Source organism: Pogona vitticeps, chromosome 5, assembly GCF_051106095.1.
Source record: "Pogona vitticeps strain Pit_001003342236 chromosome 5, PviZW2.1, whole genome shotgun sequence".
Lineage (NCBI taxonomy): Eukaryota > Metazoa > Chordata > Lepidosauria > Squamata > Agamidae > Pogona > Pogona vitticeps.
This window is the reverse complement of record NC_135787.1, coordinates 143,930,252-143,951,515: the sequence shown is the minus strand read 5'-3', so window position 1 is coordinate 143,951,515 and position 21,264 is coordinate 143,930,252. Positions and strand designations below refer to the sequence as shown.

The 21,264-nt window shown below is 38.9% G+C and overlaps 1 protein-coding gene across 18 annotated transcripts in view; it reads left to right on the top strand.

Annotated features, from left to right (window-relative positions):
* Window positions 1–21,264, top strand: part of GRIP1 (glutamate receptor interacting protein 1) — a 377,681-nt gene that overhangs the window by 258,296 nt on the left and 98,121 nt on the right. The window lies entirely within an intron of this gene.

Below are 21,264 nucleotides of genomic sequence, written 5' to 3'. Positions count from 1 at the left end.
AAGGATGGGACTGGAAATTTTAATTTCTGAACAACGGCTATGGCTAAGGTTGTCATCAGCCTTACATACTATAAATTATTCTGTGTGATTTCAGTCACAACGTTATTCCTGCCACTAGAGATGGGAGCTTCATATTTACGTCCTGGGGGAGAGGAATACAAGTGACCAGTGTGATTGGGCCCTCCCCCCTGAACGTGTGGCTGGCATCTTCAAAAGCATGTCAATTGCAGCAGTAGCCCAGCTAGCGCTGCCCTGCCTCCCCGCTCAGCTGCTGAGTGGGGAGGTGGGGCAGCACCAGCTCAGATACTGCCATGGTTGACACACTTTCGATGATGCCGGCCATGTGCGCTGTGCAGCAAGTGGTAAGTGGATGCCTGGTTCCCTCTGGAGATTAATACAAAGCTCCTATCTCTACCTGCTACCTTGTTTTTCTCTGACTACACAACCTTGTGATAATGAAATTTATTAAAAGACTATTTTCTTGTTTTTCCAGAAAATGAAAGGAATTTATCAAGTATTCTTTCTATTCATATCCATAGTTATTACATGTGTGTTGTTTATAGGCAGATTTAGGCAGAAAGGAGAAGCTATATCCTCTCCTACTTTCTCCACTTAAGCCAATCAAATCTATGCCTTGTGTGGGACTGAAATAATAATAACCTCCTGAAGTAAGAAGAAAGCTGAAGTAAAGATTGGGGAGGCCTTTGCTTGACTGGGAGAAGAGCAGTTACAAATTATCTCTGAACCCAAGTGCCATATATTTAAATTTAACTGACAGTTCCATTGCGTGGTTGATGCTATACAGAGTCTAAGAGGGAAGTTTCTCTTTCTGTGTTCATAGGAGAATTTGGGTTGGTGGGGACCTCTGTCCCATCCTCGCTTCTTACAATGCATTGATGTGTGCAATTTCCAGCAGGAATTCTGGAACTGTGATATTCTTGAACTATCCTTCCATTGTTATACTAACTCTGTGGGAAAGGAAGTAACAGATGTAAACTTTAAAAGGGGAGATAATGTCTTAATAGCCTCACTTGCTTGAAGATGTTTCTTTTCTGCTGCAGTGCAAAGTACCTATTGCAATTAGCCACAGAGGTGCTTGATTTCACTAACAAGAGAGAACTATCGACACCTTTGTGCTTAGCTAGCAAGCAGATAATGCTGACTGCTCTCAATCAGCTTTCGTGGGCATGATTCCCTTTTAGTCAAACTTAGATTAGGGTTGTTAATGAGGCAGCAAGTTTCCCTGGAAATCTCTTTCACACAGCATATATTGTACATAAAATGCAATGTTTTGGTTTTAAAAAATTCAGTTTAAAAGATTGCCGTTCACTTTGTATCTTCTGAATAAGGGAGGGTAGAAACCGAAAGAAACAGAGGCTTCAATTCCAAAGTGTCTTGAAACAGCAGAAGGGCACTTTCACCATGTAAAGGTGTTTCCGTGATCAGTGGCAATTCTCCTGTTCCAAAGGGGGTTCCCTGTGCATCTCTGGGTGCACAGGTGTTCTGCGGGCTTCCCTCCCCTGCCTCCTCCCACAGGCATCCAGTCTGAGGCAGGGTTCTGGGCTTCCCTTCCCCATTTCCTCCTCTGGGTGGGCACCCGCTGAACACCTGTGCATCCAAAGAACAAACCATTATGAACCATTAACTTGGTGGATCTTGCTCATCACTAGCCCCAATTGGCTTCATTCTCATTGAAATCATTGCCATTTGACTGTGACTGTGACAATCAAATACTGCAAGATTTGCTGCAGTTATAGTACAGGTCAATACAATGGTTTTTTTCCTGGTCAAATGATGCAAAGACCAATTCAAATCAATCTAGCCTCTTCTGCTTCCAACACAGCTTTTATTCTCTGCCACTGGAGGCTTCTACATTTTTCAAGCCAGAACTGTTCAAATGGACCATTTCCCCATGTGATCAACTGATTTGTTTTTGTATGAAGTTGAGGATCACTGGAACATCTGTCCCCATTTCCTCTGATAGTCCTCTTTTTTTTACATATGACATATTAGTAATAAGATAATGTTATCATTGGTGTTGATTAGTAGTTCAGCACTAGATCACCTCCAGATGAGAGAAGAAGAAAAAATAGAAAAATACAAACAAAGCAGAAACAACCCAGACAAAATAAAAGCCATTCCTGTGGTATATATTTCTGTACATGTTAAGAAGAATTTTGGAATGCTGCCACCTTTTCCAGAATACTTTACAGTCCTTTCAAAACCAGGCAGCTTGACAGTGACCCATAAAAGGATTGGCAGAGGTGGGACCAGAGGAAGGAAGGAAAGAAGGAGGGATTATAGGCTGAAATGCAAAATGTATCACCTTGAGTGTAACCGTTGAACTTCCAAATCCTCATCCCCTGTGTGAGCACTGATTGCAAATTCAACCATACTACAGGCTGCAAATCAATCTGATTCTGTTTGCCAGTGTAGTCACAGCCTCAGTGGATGTTCAGATGGTTATGGATGGTTATGGACAGTCGAAAAATCATTGGCAAATGCAAGTGATGAAACGTTGTACCTCAGTTTCAACCCATGTGATATCAATATTCATTCATTCATTCATTCATTCATTCAACCAATTTGCAACTTGGTCTTTATATTTTCTGCTTATATTTCCTAATTTAATGCTTAGGCAATAAAAACATCTTTCTTGTGCATAAGGTCATTGGAGATACGTTGCTGTAGCAACAACCCTCTAGAGCTTCAGTGTCTGCACTTTGTTCCTTATTGAATACAGGTCAATGGCAGCTACCTAAGCATATTTTATTAAACAGAACATCAAAGAGCCCTGCTGGTTTAGACCAAGAGACAAACTAGTCCTGCATTCTGTTCCCACAGTGCCAACCAGATGCTTTTAGAAAGCTTGCAGGCAGAACATGAGTTGAACAGCACTCATGTTGCCAGCCACCAGTATTTGGAGGCATACAGTAATAGAGAGGCAGACCAACATGGATGTGCAACTTTTAGACACTCATATATTCCATTAAGATTTTTTTTAATAGCGAAAGTAAGCAGAAGACATACTTTAAAGACTCCGAGCCTAGACTGTGTAATTTTTTATAGTGACCTGTATTAAAGTCCAAAAGAGAACTATGAATTCACACTCTCTAAGCCAGTTTCAATTCCTTACTGCTTATCATATTTTTATCTTAAGGAAGCTGCACCAAGCTAACTCTGTTCTGACTTATTCACATGGCAATGAGCCACTGTTCACCTGACCAAATTGCTAGGTACCTACGTTCGTTTATCAGCATTCTCCATTCTTCCTTTTTGGATGTTTAACTCCATTTCACCACTGGCTTTTTACAGCTGACCCCAAACCTGATTTTCTTAATTTTCATGTTTAGACCTTTTCATTGACTTGACATGGCAACGTGTGAATTGCCTTCATTTGTGATGTTTATATGCTAACGTGTACAAAAAGTTATTTTAATTTTAAAAAACAACAACAAATATTACAAGTAAAAGAGATTGGAAAATTTTAAGTGGAGCATTATCTAAAATGCTTTCTTGGTTAGGTAGAGTACCTGCTGCAAATGGCAGAAGTAATCAAGTTGCATACATTAGCACACAACAAAGCCGGGGCCCTCTGGAATTCTAGTTTATTGTGTCATGTTTCTGGTGTGAAAGGATGTTTTGAGGTAACTGAAGTGATTGTGGGTGGGGGGAAATGGTGTAGGATTCTGAGGTGATTATTCTTTATTTTCATGATAAATGTTTAGGCACATGTCTGAAGTAAAAGCTATAGATTTGTCCTTTAAGAACTGGAAATATGAAACAACATATGTTTCCTCATGTGCTTAGGAATTCTGTAAAATGTTGAGCAGTACGTTCCTACCAGCTCATCCAGCAATTTCCAATGAGTTGCTGAAACAGAGTATTTGTTATGCATTGAGTTCCATTTGCACATTCTTCTATTAAATTCTGACTGTTGCTCCATACAGTTCTGAAGCAAAATACTGTAGAAGATCATAAAAGCATCTGCTGCGTTTAAAATTAACAATGGGTGGTTATTGAAATAGCTGAGTAGATACAATATAAAACAGCTGAACTGAAATGCCATTCAGAAGCTACTTTTACATTCATAGGGTTATGTTTCACAGGCTTAGAATATCATTTGTGAGACTACTGAACTGTACTGTATTGCTCCATAACTTTGGTGCATTGGCAAAAGTAAATTAATTACTTATGTGGCTAGAATAAGAAAGCAGATATGGAAATATTGGAAATATTTTGTTTCTGCCAAATGTCCAGTTGCTGAGTGCAGGAACTACATTGACACTTGTTAACATTACTGGGGAGGTAGAGTCCTATAGTTTGGGACCACGATTATGGTTTCCTCTGTCTGGATGAAGTGATATGGACTTCCACGTCTATGACAGTCCTTCTGAAGAATTGAAAATACATGGATAATTACATCTGAGTGTTTGTGCAGATGGAGGAGCTGAATGCTTAAATTGCAGACAGAGAAAGGTTTACCACAAGAAGCATAACCATACTATTTGAAACATACAGCAGTATACTTTATTTATTTATTTATTTATTTATTTATTTATTTATTTATTTATTTATTTATTTATTTATGAAAAATAATATATTTTCATGAGATATATATTGGAAATATATATATAATGAAAATATTTTATTTATTTATTTATTTATTTATTTATTTATTTATTTATTTATTTATTTATTTATAAATAAATAAATAAATAAATAAATAAATAAATAAATAAATAAATAAATAAATAAATAAATAAATGAAAGTATACTGCTGTATGTTTCAAGGAGGCTAGTATGGTCGTGCATCTTGTGGTAAATGCAAAGTGATATTTGCAATAACAAAATACCTTTCATATATACATACATATATGAAATGTATTTTATATATGTATGCATATGTACATGTACACACACGCACACACATTTGGGAGTATGCCAAGCTACCTTGTCACACAGGGCAGTCATGAATAGAGATGAGATTCCCCTCCAGGGCCACATGAGACAGAAGCATTTTGAGATCTTTCAGTATTTACTATATATTAAGCACTCCCATGTTTGTGCTGTTGAAATTAATGTGGCATAATGTCATGTTATAACCGCATAGCTACACAAGAGGATTCCAGCCATCAGCTTATAGAACTGTAGAACAGGAAGGGATCCATGGATCACCCAATCAACTCCCAGCCAAAGCAATAAATGTGTCACATCAGAGCTTGGAAAAGTTCCTTTTTGGACTACAGTTCTCATAATCCTTCAGTTGTTATTTATTGCTATGGCTTCAGTGCTTTCTGTGCATTGTTTTTGTTTCAGCTGTTTGCAAACCAGCTAGAGACCAAGTATTCCCAGAAGTGCTACATACAATGTCTATGCCTTCCTTTCAAACCATGAATGGATTCACACATTGCCTAATCATATGGAAAGGCTTTTTAAAAATTGGCCAAATCAATGACTGTATATTTTGTTGTTGTTTAGTTGTTAAGTCGTGTCTGACTCTTCGTGACCCCATGGACCTGACCAGAGCACGCCAGGCCCTCCTGTCTTCCACCTCCTCCTGGAGTTGGGTCAAATTCATGTTGAAAGCTTCAATGACACTGTCCAACCATCTCGTCCTCTGTCATCCCCTTCTCCTCTTGCCTTCACACTTTCCCAACATCAGGGTCTTTTCCAGGGAGTCTTCTCTTCTCATGAGATGGCCAAAGTATTGGCCAAAGTATCAGCTTCAGGATCTGTCCTTCCAGTGAGCACTCAGGGTTGATTTCCTTCAAAATGGATAGGTTTGTTCTCTTTGCATTCCAGGGGACACTCAAGATCCTCCTCCAGCATCACAGTTCAAAAGCATCAGTTCTTCGGGGGTCAGCCTTCTTTATGGTCCAGCTCTCACTTCCATACATCACTACTGGAAAAACCATAGCTTTGACTATGTGGACCTTTGTCGGCAAGGTGATGTCTCTGCTTTTAAAGATGCTGTCTAGGTTTATCATCACTTCCCTCCCAAGAAGCAGGCGTCTTTTAATTTCGGGGCTGCTGTCACCATCTGCAGTGATCATGGAGCCCAAGAAAGTAAAATCTGTCACTGCCTCCATATGTTCCCCTTCTGTTTGCCAGGAGGTGATCGGACCAGTGGCCATGATCTTAGTTTTTTTGATGTTGAGCTACAGACCATTTTTGCGCTCTCCTCTTTCACCCTCATTAAGAGGTTCTTTAATTCCTCCTCACTTTCTGCCATCAGAGTGGTATTATCTGTATATCTGAGGTTGTTGATATTTCTTCCAGCAATCTTAATTCCAGTTTGGGATTCATCCAGTCCAGCCTTTCACATGATGTATTCTGCATATAAGTTAAATAAGCCGGGGCACAATATACAGCCTTGTCGTACTCCTTTCCCAATTTTGAACTAATCAGTTGTATATTTTACCTTGTGTTTATTTATTTGTTTGTTTTATAGACCGCATTTCCCCCTATAAGGGTACACAAGGCGACTCACTAAACCCCCAAACTCTGGATATATTTGTATATCTGGTCCTATAACAGCTAGATACTTCTTCTTCTTTAATTAAAACATAGAATCTGCACCAGCTGATATAAATGTGACATGTCTAAAATAGAAGTGAACTCCAGCCAGACAGGTAATATGGCAACCCTAGTCGAAGTGAAAGTTTCCATTGTTGAGGTAATTTTGTTTTTAATTAATATAAATACATCAGGGAAGAGAACAGCTCAGCCAGCACAACTGGTGGTGAAGGCTTCTGGGAGTTTTAGTCCAAGAACACCTGGGTTATCCAAAGTTGAGAATCACTGCCCCACTGCATGGCATGGATGATTGCGGTCAGATACATCAGTGTTGTTAATAATACACCCATATATGTTGTTCACTTTTAGAAATTAGGTGTCTTTTACGTTCATGGTAAAAGTTATTTCCATCACCACAATGCCTCCCACCTGCCCTGCATCAAGTTCTGTTCTGACAGTACTTTGAGACCTAAAAGACTCATATGGGGGGAATGCAGTAGGAAGACAGAGGCACGGAAATCTTTTTCTAAAATGTGGATGCTACTCACAAATCTTAAGACTCAAGCCATTTTTAATAATTTATTTATTTACTTGGCCTTCTAGCCCCCTTCGAAGTCCAAGTAAATAAATCAGTCAATCCATGAAAGATAAAACTATGATAAATATCATAAAATCTAAATCTAGAACACCCAGTGCATGTATGCAAAAATCTAAATCCTTTAAAGTGGTGTTGACCTAAAATTACAGTGCTGCCGAGCATATGGAATTAATTGAAACTCTCTTAAGGGAAATAGCAAAAGGACCACAAAAGTAGCAGGCTTTAAAATATGGTATTTAGAGCAAGTGTTTAAAATGCATTAGGACCCGCTAGCAATTTAAAATTGGACTCTTTGAACCATTGAATAGGAGGTGATTGATCACTTTATTGATGACTTGTCCAGAGGTTCCTTGACAAGTATGAGTGAAAAAGGGCAATTTATGCGCATAACAGATTGTTGACATTTTGCAGGTTTATGAAGCAGATAATTCAGGTCTTGCATAGTATGTATCTGAAAGAAAATGCTATGCTATGCATTTCTTTATTCAGAGTAGTAGAATGGTTGTCATAACAGCAGTCAAAACATTCCTTCTAATTTGATGTTGTAAAATTAAAATTTCAAAATTTCAAAAATTAAAAAAATTAAAGCATTGACTGCACACTAGTTACAAAATCATCTTCAGGTAGAGGCAGGTTTCGGGAGATGGTGTCATCGTGCCTTAATTTTTTTCTTCAGTATTTCATCCACTTGATGAACATGTTTATCTTACTTTTAATCTCTATAGTACTTTGCAAACATTATACTTTCATCTTTAAATGTGTACTTTTCTTTATTTGAACAGGAAACCATGCTGAGTTTTCAGTGAAAATGAAATATTGCTACTATGATCATGCATATTTCTTTGAATATTAGCATTAGTGCTTAGTAAACCCTGGGTACATTTTCTGAAATTACTGGCTATAAAATGGTATATTTTATTATGAAAGCTAAAGAACAAAGAAGGGGGAAGATGTCCAATATTGACCTTGACAACATTATCCACAGCAAGGAAGCATTCTGTCCTCAGTCATGTATGCCACAAAAAAGAAATCTTTTGAACAGCCATGGTACAAATTTACAATTTTTCTAAGGGTTTTATATGGCATGACTTCTCATATTGCCTTGCAGGTTCAAGACTGGTTGTAAGAGCAGCTTGCAGAAGATTTTTTTGAAAGAGGGGGTGGCAAAAATACATAATGGTATGCAAGCATGGTTCACTTGTATAGTATACACTGCTACAGCACAGTGGTTGAAATCATGTTGCACACTGATGCAAAAGGCATAACTTTTAGGTCTGAATTGCCGCAAGTTAAAAATCTCCACAGGCATTACCTGTTGCATGTCAAGTTGCCTGTTTAAGTGTAGAACAGATAATGTTTACAGATATTTCTTAACTTGTGTCATTCACATCTAAAAGCTATGCCTTTGTATATCTGTACAACAGAATTCCAGCCAGTATGCCTGCCTGTGTACTTTAAAATAATAAATACATGTAGGATTCCAGGGGAGATTATCACTTCTGCATTGAGACACATGTTTGGTTGGTTGGTTAATTTATCTGAACTTGTCACCCATATTTATAGGAAATAACCCATCCATGTGATAATTAATAATCCAGTCCAATACATATTTACTCAGAAGTAGGTCTTTGTGATCTCTGACATTTAACCCCATGTATTTGTAGGTACCGTATTTTTTGCACCATAAGACACACTTTTTTCCCACAAAACGGGGGGGGTGGAAAGTCTGTGTGTCTTATGGAGCGAAGAAAACAGATTATATTTTCCTGTTTTCTTCTCCTAAAAAATTGGTGCGTCTTATGGAAAGGTGTGTCTTATGGAGCGAAAAATACGGTATCTATCTGGCAAGTGCAACTCCTAGAATGGAGAAACATAGGACGTGTAGTTTTTTTAAAAAATCTGAAAATTCCATGTACTGTATACCTACCAATCACCAGTTTTAACAATCTTAGTTGCAATATCAGATTTGACCTCTAGAGGAAATCAGAGAGTATTTCCTGGTATTTTCCAGGCCTTTTGGGAACAAGAAAGCAACATGCTAATAATGTACAACTCAGCAAATTCTTTGTACTGTCAGAGCAATAATAACAATTATGTCACGATGGCTGCCAAGAACTAATGAATAATGCAATGATTTCCTTTTCAAATGTAACATTCCAAGCTCTGTGCATAAGTAAACACCCTATGCTAAAGAAGAGTTGAAGTAAAAGAAAGACTATTGTGAACAATATAGGGAACTGTAAAGACAATACTTGCCTCTGAACATTTCCCAAATAACCGAAGCTCCCAGGGAATTCTGTAGAATTAAAAACAAACACTCAAACGACTTTATGAAAAATACATGAAGGCTATAGTGAGAAAGACCTTAAGCAGGAATAGCTGTGTCCCTGAATATTGTAGGTATGTAACATAACTACAGGTAAATTATTTTGCAATTAATTGCAATTTTATGGGCTTTAGATGCACTCATGATATTAGCCATTGCTTTTACTGTCCTTCTGTGGGTAATGTGGATTGTTGCTGGAGCAGAAGCATGTGATCCCAGACAAGTGTCTTTCTGCCAGTCCTCTGCCCACTCCATCTGCATTCATGATCTATTTGATTTGCTTTCATCCTGAGAATGTGGAGCTGGATCCGGAAATATATTTCCAAATGAGAGGGGGGGGGGAGTGAACAAAACAGTGGATGAGTGAGTGTGTCGTCATTGTCAATATAGGGAATGCTCCATATGGTACTGCCACTGCGCTAGCGCTTTGCTTGCCCGCTCAGGATGGAGCAAGCACAGGAGAATGACGTAGAGGCCGAGAGGGAGGAGTGGTAGGGCTTTGATTAGGTTGCCTGTCTTCCTAGCTCAGCCTCTTTTCCAGCATAGGTGTCGTGACCCTCCCTCCCTTTAAGAAGTAAGAATGAGATTAGCTGGTCGCTTTGGGGTCTGATGGGAATTTTTGACCTGTTCCTGTAATTGGCTGTGAATGGGAACAGGTGTGTTTTCGCCAATTCCATTCTTACTTTATATGTCAGGTGTGCACATTAATTGGTCGCAATGGTGGTTGTTCAAAAAGTAAGAGCTTGGTGAGTTCCTATTGGTCATCCCATCTCCCTGATTGGTGGAATCAGGATTTATATGAAGGGAGAAGGGAATTAAGGGGATCTCCTGGGCTGCAGTGCAACTAGGGTCACGCGGCTCTGTGACTGCAGCATTGGTGGGAGTCCCACAGATTGTGGGTGAAGTCATGCTAGACAGAGATCAGCATGCTTCAGTAATAGGAACTCTCACTTGGTGGTCTGATCTGGATGTATAAGGTACAATGGATTCAGAATATAATTTCTCACTACAGTACAGTAGGCACCCTTGTGAAAAGTAACTATTTGATTACATTTGCCAAATAGAAAATAGAGTTACTTTTGAAAATGGCAAGTATATTAATAACAAAGTACTTCTAGGTGGTGGGCTCAATGTTATATCTAATAGGTTTTTAGGGTATAAGTTGTTGTTGTTTATTCTATGGACATTAGCGAATTTAAACCATATTTTTTGAAACAATACTTTCTAGAACATGAATTGCTTCAAAAAAGTTATCTGGAACAGTTCTAGCCATGAAGACTGTGAAGGAGAACAGTGTAGTGTGCCGTCCTCTGAGGAGAGCAGACAAGAAATAATAGATGGTTGTGCAGTAGGAGAATTGATTAGGATAGAAGAGGGAGAAACAGGAAGGAATAGGGCTGTGGAGATATTCTTGGCCGAAGGAAGGCAAGCAAGAAAAGGGGAGGAGTTAGATTTAATGAGATGGGATGAGACTATAAAAGAGGAGGAGGAAGGAAAAGGAGGGGGTCAACAACATGGAGTGGAAAGGGAAGACAAGAACACCCAGACAGAGGAGAAAGAATTTCAAAGGTACAGATCAGTTGAATTAGTACGGGAGTTCCCTAATCTCAGGACTAGGGGAGGCTTATTACCAGATCCCCCAAGTCTAGTGGAGAAAGATATAGCAAAGCTAAAAACAGGATGGAGCATGGTAGTGGTACCACGTTCACAAGACATAGGGAAGAAGGTAACCTATATTGGTACCATCAGCTACCTACCATATCTGGAGGGGAACTACGTGAAACATCCCTGTTGCGGGACAATATGTGCAGCCTTGAGTTTCCCAACGTGGAACAAAACCGATCAAAGTCCACATGGGATGAAGAGGGAGTGAAGGTGGTAAAGAATGTGAATGTGACAAACGTTAAAAGTTACAAGTTACTGCCTGAGTTAAGTTGTTTGGACCCTTTCTACATTGATGCTCCAGAAGTTAAAAAGAATAAAGAACCACTGTTTGTACCGTTATCTTTGTCCCTGTCTGTTTTTCCCACCGAAAGAAAGGACCCGCCTGTCATAGACAAAGAACCCAATCACAAGGACTAATAGTAACTTGAGCAAGAGGTATAAAAAGCTTTGACAACCTAATACACAGATGTGTAAAATTCCTGATCATTCTATTCATTGTAAAAGGTGTGTTTGTTTTTTTCAGGTACGCAAACACAACTTACTGCATTTTATAAGGCAGCAAACTACTGATAATTTTACTAGGAAAATGTGGAAGAAAAGTAGCTTTTCTACATAATTTGTATATAAAATCTCCAAAAACATCCTGAACGTCCATCCCCATACTAACAGAAAATGCAACTGTTATTTAGCTGCATAAAAAGCTTTTTCTGTAGTCACTGAATTAAGGGAATTGCTGGCACAGCAGTTGCCTCAGAACAACATAATGACTTACTGGAAATTGTTTGTTTATCACAGGCTGTCTAATCTCTCAGCCAGCGGAAATTAAAAACAAAACAAAAAAATCAAACTACTCATGTAATGAATGCAGCTTAACGAATGCATCCATGTAGTAATCTTATTTTCACCGTAGGAGTAGATGTAGACACCTGCAATATGATACTTCTGGAAATGAGAAAGGTAAAATGTGTGTGTGGTCGCCTGTGGTGGTCTACGTAAGTGTTATTTCATTCCTCAGTGACTAAGGTTTTCATGTGCTTAAGTAGCTTAGTATTATCTATTAATCAATATGTCGTATTTCCTAGAAGCGTAGCTACACTACACAGTTATATTAGTTTGCTACTGCTTTAACTATAATGGGTCCAATTTGTAGAATCCTTGGATTTGTGAGGGATTTAAAATGTTCTGCTAGAGAGTGGCACTGCATTCCTCTAACTAGAGCAGATATTCTATGTACTTTACAGATCCCAGGATCCCATACCAAGGTGCCATGACAGTTTGAGTCATATCAACCTGTTACAATGGTGTCATGTAGATACACTGTAGGACATGACTGGGGAAACCTGAAGCACAGCTGGGAGGAGGAGGGGGGGAGTATACCTTATTTTTGTCTTTGCTTTTATCTATTGTTGGCTTTATTCCCATCTCATTGTGACTATGAGGTTTTCACCATGTTATCCCAAGAAATACATTAAAAGGCTGCCCTCTGTCAGGTAGTAGGCAAACCGTTGTTGTTGTTGTTTAGTTGTTAAGTCGTGTCCAACTCTTCGTGACCCCATGGACCAGAGCACGCCAGGCCCTCCTGTCTTCCACTGCCTCCCAGAGTTGTGTCAAAAACACGTTGGTAGCTTCGATGACACTGTCCAACCATCTTGTCCTTTGTCATCCCCTTCTCCTCTTGGCTTCATACTTTCCCAACATCAGGGTCTTTTCCAGGGAATCTTCTTTTCTCATGAGATGGCCAAAGTATTGGAGCCTCACCTTGACTATCTATCCTTCCAGTGTACACTCACAGTTGATTTCCTTTAGAATGGATAGGTTTGTTCTCCTTGCAGTCCAGGGGACTCTCAAGAGTCTCCTCCAGCACCACACTTCAAAAGCATCAATTCTTTGTCGGTCAACATTTTTTATGGTCCAGCTCTCACTTCCATACATCGCTAACAGAAAAGCCATAGCTTTGACTATGTGGACCTTTGTCGACAAGGTGATGTCTCTGCTTTTAAAGATGCTGTCTAGGTTTGTCATAGCTTTCCTCCCAAGAAGCAAGTGCCTTTTAATTTCATGGCTGTTGTCACCATCTGCAGTGATCATGGAGCCCGAGAAAGTAAAATCTGTCACTGCCTCCGTATCTTCCCTTTGCCAGGAAGTGATGGGACCAGTGACCATGATATTAGGTTTTTTTATGTTGAGTTTCAGACCATTTTTGCACTCTCCTTTCACCCTCATTAAGAGGTTCTTTAATTCCTCCTCACTTTCTGCTATCAGAGTGGTATCATCTGCATATTGGAGGTTGTTGATATTTCTTCCGGCAATCTTAATTCCGGTTTGGGATTCCTCCAGTCCAGCCTTTCGCATGATGTATTCTGCATATAAGTTAAATAAGCAGGGGGACAATATACAGCCTTGTCATACTCCTTTCCCAATTTTGAACCAATCAGTTGTTCCATATCCAGTTCTAACTGTTGCTTCCTGCCCCACATATAGATTTTTCAGGAGATAGATAAGGTAGTCAGGTGCTACCATTTCTTTAAGAACTTGCCATAGTTTGCTGTGGTCCACACAGGTTAAAGGCTTTTGGGGAGTCAATGAAGCAGAAGTAGATGTTTTTCTTCAACTCTCTGGCTTTCTCCATAATCCAGCTCATGTTAGAAATTTGGTCTCTAGTTCCTCTGCCCCTTCGAAATCCAACATGTACTTCTGGGAGTTCTCGGTCCACATACTGCTGAAGCCTACTATGTAGGATTTTGAGCATAACCTTGCTAGCATATTAAATTAGTGCAATTGTAGGGTAGTTGGAGCATTCTTTGGCACTGCCTTTCCTTGGGATTGGGATGTAGACTGATCTTTTTCAATCCTCTGGCCACTGCTGAGTATTCCAAACTTGCTGGCATATTGAGTGCAGCTCCTTAATAGCGTCATCTTTTAAGATTTAAAAGTTCAACTGGAGTGCCATCACCTCCACAGGCCTTGTTGTTACCCATGCTTTCTAAGGCCCACTTCACTTCACTGTCCAGGATATCTGCTTCACCCACACCATCTGGGTTGTCCGGGACATCCAGATCTTTCTGTTATAATTCCTCTGTGTATTCTTGCCACCTCTTCTTGATGTCTTCTGCTTTTGTTTGGTCCCTCCCATTTTTGTCCTTTATCATGTCCATCTTTGCACAAAATGTTCCTTTAATAGCTCCAATTTTCTTGAACAGATCTCTGGTTTTTCCCTTTCTATTATTTCCTTCTATATCTTTGCAATGATCATTTAAGAAGGCTCTCTTGTCTCTCCTTGCTATTCTTTGGAAGTCAGCATTCAATTTTCTGTATATTTCCCTATCTTCCTTGCATTTTGTTTCCCTTCTCTTCTCTGCAATTTGTAAGGCCTTGTTGGACAGCCACTTTGCTTTCTTGCATTTACTTTTCTTTGGGATGGATTTTGTTGCTGCCTCCTGTACTATGTTACAAGCCTCCATCCAAAGTTCTTCAGGCATCAAATCGAGTTCCTTAAATCTGTTCTTCACTTCCACTGTGTATTCATAATGGATTTGGTTTAGATTATACCTGACTAGCCCAATGGTTTTTCCTACTTTCTTCAGTTTAAGCTTGAGTTTTGCTATAAGAAGCTGATGATCAGAGCCAAAATCAGCTCCAGGTCTTCTTTTTGCTAACTGCACAGAGCTTCTCTATCTATGGCTGCAGAAAATATAATCAGTCTGATTTCGGTATTGTCCATCTGGTGATGTCCATGTGTAGAGTCGCCTCTTGTGTTGTTGGAAAACAGTCTTTGTGATGACCAGCTAGTTCTCTTGACAAAATTCTATTAGCCTTTGCTTCTGCTTTGTTTTGACCTCCAAGGTCAAATTTACCTGTTGTTCCTTTTATCTCTTGACTCACTACTTTAGCATTCCAGGCTCCTAGAATGAGAAGAACATCTTTCTTTGGTGTCAGTTCTAGAAGGTGTTGTAAGTCTTCATAGAATTGGTCAATTTCAGCCTCTTCAGCATTGGTGGTTGGTGTATAAATGTGGATTACAGTGATGTTGAAAGGTCTGCCTTGGATTCATATTGAAATAATTCTATCATTTTTGAGATTGTATCCCAGTACAGCTTTTCCTACTCTTTTGTTGACTATGAGGGCTACTCCATTTCTTCTATGGGATTCTTGCCCACAATAGTAGGTCAAACAGGAGATGGCAAGAATAAGCATTGACATCCTGGGCATCAGTGAACTAAAATGGATAGGAATGGGTGAATTCAATTCAGGCAAACCTATACCTGCTTTCAAATCTTTACTTTGCTGTAGCATCACTGGGCAATATTGGGGAAATCGCACTCAGTTATCTAGATTTTTTAAATGGATGTCATTGACCTACTTGTCAGGAGCATTCTAAGGGTCAATGTTTTCAAATTTTTGAAAAGCTGTTCTTACTTGGGAAACTGAGAAGTGTTAAAAGGTAGTAGGAAAGACAAACTGCCTTGCCGGATCACATCAGGGTAAAATCTACTATTTCAAACAGCAGCAAGCCAGTTCTCTGTGGAACATCACAGGTGGGATATGGTGGTAATTGTCAAATCAAATTATACTAACACTCATTTTGATTCAGAAGGGCATTGTTCCATGATATATGGATACAAACATCTAAGTGGTTACTTCTATATTCTGCTCCTTGATGGTGTTCCTTGTAATTGATCTTGAAGTCCCATCACTTATAACAAATAAGTTATAAAGTGGGAGGATAAGGAGATGAGATTATAAATCAGGTGGGAAAGCAAGAAAATGGTTTTGAAGTGGGTGGGAAGTAGGCTTTTCAAAAACTCATGTAGCTGTTTTCTTCTCTCCCAAGGCCACAAAAGAAATAAGGGTTAGGCATAAAATAAAGGTTGGGAATTTTCTACTTTTTTTTTCCTGGTGTGGCTTTATTGTAGTCACTCAACTTAAATAACAATTTGACATCAAATTAATTGTTAAAAATTTGCCCCTCCGATGTATTCTTGACTAAATTAAATTCTGGGGGTTCACAAACAATTAATTGAACTGTTGATGTTTTCTTATTGACTTTCCTATTTCTGACATTAGTTTTATATGTGATAACACTGAGAATAGAAAATGAATGAATTGGGTTTTACACCTGGTGCATTAGTTCAGCAGGAGAAAGAACTACAGAATCATGGAATAAGTGAGTTGGAAAGGGCCTATAGTCCCATAATGTATTTTTATTTCGAATTTCAGAACCATATCTGTGTGGACCATCCAGGCTGCCATTTCCAGGGGTTGTATCACTTGTCACAACATTCACATTTATAAAAAGGTTTCTGCTAGAATTCTGCATTACCATTGCATTCTGGAATATAATAAATATTGTTTTCATTTTTGTTTTCTTTTTTTATTTTTTTATTGACAATCCATTCAAAATAACATGAGAGATATAAATTATAATACAGTAATAGTACATTTCTTGTTTATAGACTTTTATACATTCATATGTTGTATGTACAGTACTGACATCTCTTTATCTAGCTCAGTCTCCTCCATGGTTCATTTTCCAATTTTTATCTGATAATGAATATTATCTTCTGAAAGGCTACATTAATGCAAAATTATCAGACAAACTTTCTCCCTCTCTCTGTCTCTCTCTCTCATAATTTTTACTGTTCTTCGGTATTTCTGAGTTACGACATATGGATGAAAGTAACTTTTGTTTGGACATATGAACTCAGGGGCGTCTTTTCCACATCTGCTCTAAGCTTATTTCCCAATTCTAGAGGCAATTCCAAAACAAAAATAGTCAGAATATAAGAATAAAGGTAAAGGTAAAGGTTCCCCTTGATAATTTTTGTCCAGTCGTGTTCGACTCTAGGGGGCGGTGCTCATCCCCGTTTCCAGGCCATATAGCCAGCATTTGTCCGAAGACAATCTTCCGTGGTCTCATGGCCAGTGCGACTTAGACACGGAACGCTGTTACCTTCCCACCGAAGTGGTCCCTATTTATCTACTTGCATTTGCATGCTTTCGAACCACTAGGTTGGCGGGAGCTGGGACAAGCGACGGGAGCTCACTCCGTCACATGGATTCGATCTTACGACTGCTTGGTCTTCTGACCCTGCAGCACAGGCTTCTGAGGTTTAGCCCACAGCGCCACCACGCCCCTCTATAATATAAGAATGGCTTGCTGTAAAGCTGGTAGCCTGTAAAGCTACCTACAGAGGAAGAGGCTCTGAAGTCCATTTATGTTAATTGTGCTGCACAGGTCAACAGAGACAGAACTGTGCCTAGAACTTATAATTAGAAGGGGATAAAACATTTTCTTTTCAAAGTTACTGTGACTGAGCAATCAGTTCACAAATGGATCGTGTGCTTGTCTCCTGACAACAAGGCGCCAAACAAAAGCAAGCTAATTTTCAACTGCTGTGACTGAAAAAAAAAAACTTTATTCTAGGATAAACAAATGGATGTAACTTCTCGCAAGAGCTCTGCATCCAATGTCATGAGTGTTCAACATGTAGAAGCAACTGTATATAGATGCATCCTGCACACTCTTGCTGCCAGTTTATGGAGCATCTCTGGGCACCTCCAGACCGGGAAAGTTGGAGCAGTCTGGTTCACACTTAAAAGGTTCTTTAGTGTTATCTATTTTATCTCTCACTTGAGTGACACTGATTAACTTTTTTCCCCCCTTGAGAAGGGCCTAGATGGGTCGTTGGATCAATTTGGCCCATTTTTGACTAGTGACAATCCTCTTCCTGCCCCATTCCCCACCTTTTCTTACCATCATTCAATTGGCCATGGTAAGTGTCCTGGGGTTTGTGTGTGTGTGTGTGTGTGTGTGTGTGTGTGTGTGTGTGTGTGTGTGTGTGTGTGTGTGTGTGTGTGTGTGTGTGTGTGTGTGTGTGTGTGTGTGTGTGTGTGTGTGTGTGTGTTAAATAAAGTAAGTAACACAGAGAAACAAAAATGCATCTATCTAGCATGGTACACGTACTACTGCTTATCTTTTTCAATGCCATAACCCCCAAATACATCACAGGGTTGTCACTTCAGATAACACTACTCACAGCTATATTTGGGTACACACTAACCATCTGCAGATGCTGTAGAATGGGATTATTAGGAGTGCACCAAATAATGCCAAAAAAGCTGTAGACCTACAGTAAACAAATTTCAACATCTGATACTGGAACTTGTTCGTAGTACTTCCTGGGGAAGTGTTCCCTCAGAACTTACTCAAAAATCTTATCCATATTCAGCATTTATTATTTATTTATGTATACTCCTGTCCCATGTATATGAGGACATTTAAGGCAAAATACGATGACAATGCTGTACTCCATTGTCTTGGTAATAAATAAACCTGTTTCCACTTTCCTATATTGCCCAGCGTACTGTATATTTTGACAAGCAGCTAAAATCAAATTGTTAATTTAAGGCTTCATTGACTACCTATGTTATATTTTGGTTTTGCTTTGATTATGTTTTCCTCCAACTCTTGTTTTACTGAGGAGTCCACTTTGCTACAACATTTGCTATGGGAAGAAGCAATCAGGTGTCTTAATAAGTCATTAAGCAAACTAGTGTTCCCTGAGCATTGGGAGCATTTGAGGGATATTTACATGCAGATATTGAGATCTTTTGAGATTCTAAATTATTCTCCTGTCATATTGAGACTGCTGCACGTCTGAGGAGTGCTAGGGCTTGCTTTTTCTTTTGTTGCCTTTCCCGTTTCCTTTTCCACCATGGTCTGTGCCCAAGCCCTTGTGCTCATTGATTTAAAAAACACCACATGACAAACTTTCAGGGGTTAGCCCTGTTAGTTTGCTGCAGCAAAAGTAACAAAGGATCTGTCTTAAAGACAAATAAGACTTTTTCAGATGCATCTGAAAAAATACTGTAAGTTGCAGTCCACAAAAGCTTATGCTAAATGAAGCATGTATGTTTTTTAAAAGTGTCACACAGTATTTTAACATCAAAAGGGAACCCTGACATGCTTGGTTGCTTTCTTTAGCTGCTTCTATGATGGCCCCGTTAGAATTGTCATTTCCCCCCTTCCACTGCTGAGGTGGAAGGGGGAAAATGACAATTCTGAATATGTATGTATGTATGTATGTATGTATGTATGTATGTATGTATGTATGTATGTATGTATGTATGTATGTATGTATGTAAATAATAATAATTATATAAAATATCACATGTTAAAATACCACACGTTAAATTGGAATGAATGCAATGGGTGAAGGGACCTCATACTACAGTCCACTGTTTCCTAGTGATTATGCTCTCCCCCCCCCTTTTTTTTGTTGTTGAAAGAACACACTTATACTAAAGTATAATAGCTCCTTCTTCATTTCCAGGCTTTGTTTTTATAGAAGGCTATGATATCTGCCTCCATAGGTGGAGAGATAGGGTCACCAGATTGTCTATTGTACTTTCATAAGGGAAATAATATAAGTTGTTGAAGCAAATTTCTACTCATTAACAAGGTCCTGGTTGGGTTCCTGGATGCCTGCCCAGTTGCATAGTTGGGTCATGGAGAGGAACATAACCAGTGCCTTGTTAATGAGTGCCATTTGCCTCCACGAGTTACACATTTCCCTTAAATCAGCATAAATCAGCAATGGGATTCTAAACCGTACCTGCACAGGCATGCACATAGTTATCTTGTCAAATCTAGCCAGCAGGATGGATTTGGGATTGCTGTGTGCATCTAGCTGAGTAGCTGCAATATCACTTGCAGAAAATGTAGCCAGAAAGGGGGATGCTGCAAATTTTAATTTACACTTTCATGTTGCATTAAAATGAATGGCCTTTCCACTTTGAAAAGAATCTTAGATGTTACAAGTAATAAATACTGTAATCTGTGAAGGGGGAAAAACACCTCAGGAGGTTTAGATCCAAATGAAAAATATATTTTATTAATTTGCTGCTTTTTTCCTTTTCCTTTTTGGCTACTTCTTGGAATGCCACCCGAGATAACATTAGTCTTTGATATCCTTATCTATTTATTGCTAATACAGTATGTATAAACATGCATATGGTTAAAACTAATTGGCCCTGTCAGTTCAAAGGAAAAAATGCAAATGGAATTGTTTGATTGGTGCTTTAAGAGCTGCTTGAGAAACAGAATGGGATCTAATCCCTATTATTTTTATTGCTTATTGAGGTAATGCAATAAGCATAGTTCAGTTGCACAACTTTTGCAGATAGTGATTTTGTCCTTATCTTAACTCTTGACTCTACCTGAATATTTCAATGTTACTTCCTCTGGTTAGAGTAAAATAGCTCTTGGCCCCTTAATGACATCTTCCAGAATTCTTTCAGGATTTTTCTTTAATGGCTTATCTTCAGGTAAACCCATATTAAAATAACTGGTGTGTAAAAGACTCCCATATTGCTACCAAAACACAGCTGCCTCGACGATAGTCATATGATACAGATTATATTATGAATAAAGCATCAGATTTCAAAATGAAATGGCAGAGGTTGTTAGCTAAATAAATGTATAGCTTCCACCATCTGGTGAAATACCGTATTTTTCCATTTATAAGATGATCCCCTTTTCTAACCCCAAATTAGAAAAAGTAGGGATCAAAGGGCTCCCTTTTTACTAAGCCCCATGCCTTGGCAAAAGGCAAGGCAAGGCTGCTTTTCCTTGCCTTTTGAGAAAGGCAAGGATGGAGCTTAGCAAAAAGGAAGGGAGCAATGACTGGTGCCTTCGCAAAAGGCAGTGGTAAAGAGCTGCCTTCCATGTATAAAATGTCCCTCATTTTTTTCTCAAATTATTTAAGGAAAATGTTTCATTTTATACACTGAATAATACGGTATCTCTTCACTTAGGCCAAATTACACATTATGCACTAACTCCAGTAACTGTAGCTTGATTACAGTAGTCCAGTGGTATGACTGATGTGAAAGTAGCATTATATGTGGATAGATGTGTTTACAGCGCTTTTCTTTGGAGGCATGATTAATAGGAACTAGTCCTTTAAAAGACTTGTGGAATGCATGGAATAGATTCTCATTTTTTACATACTTCTACAGGCATTTGTACATTATATTCATATTTGTAAGTTAACAACATGCATAATGGCTATGAGCATTAATGAAAATGTGATAATGTTTTAATCCTGATCCCACTTTATAAACAAGCATTTGTTTCTCTTCATGCAAAGCAACG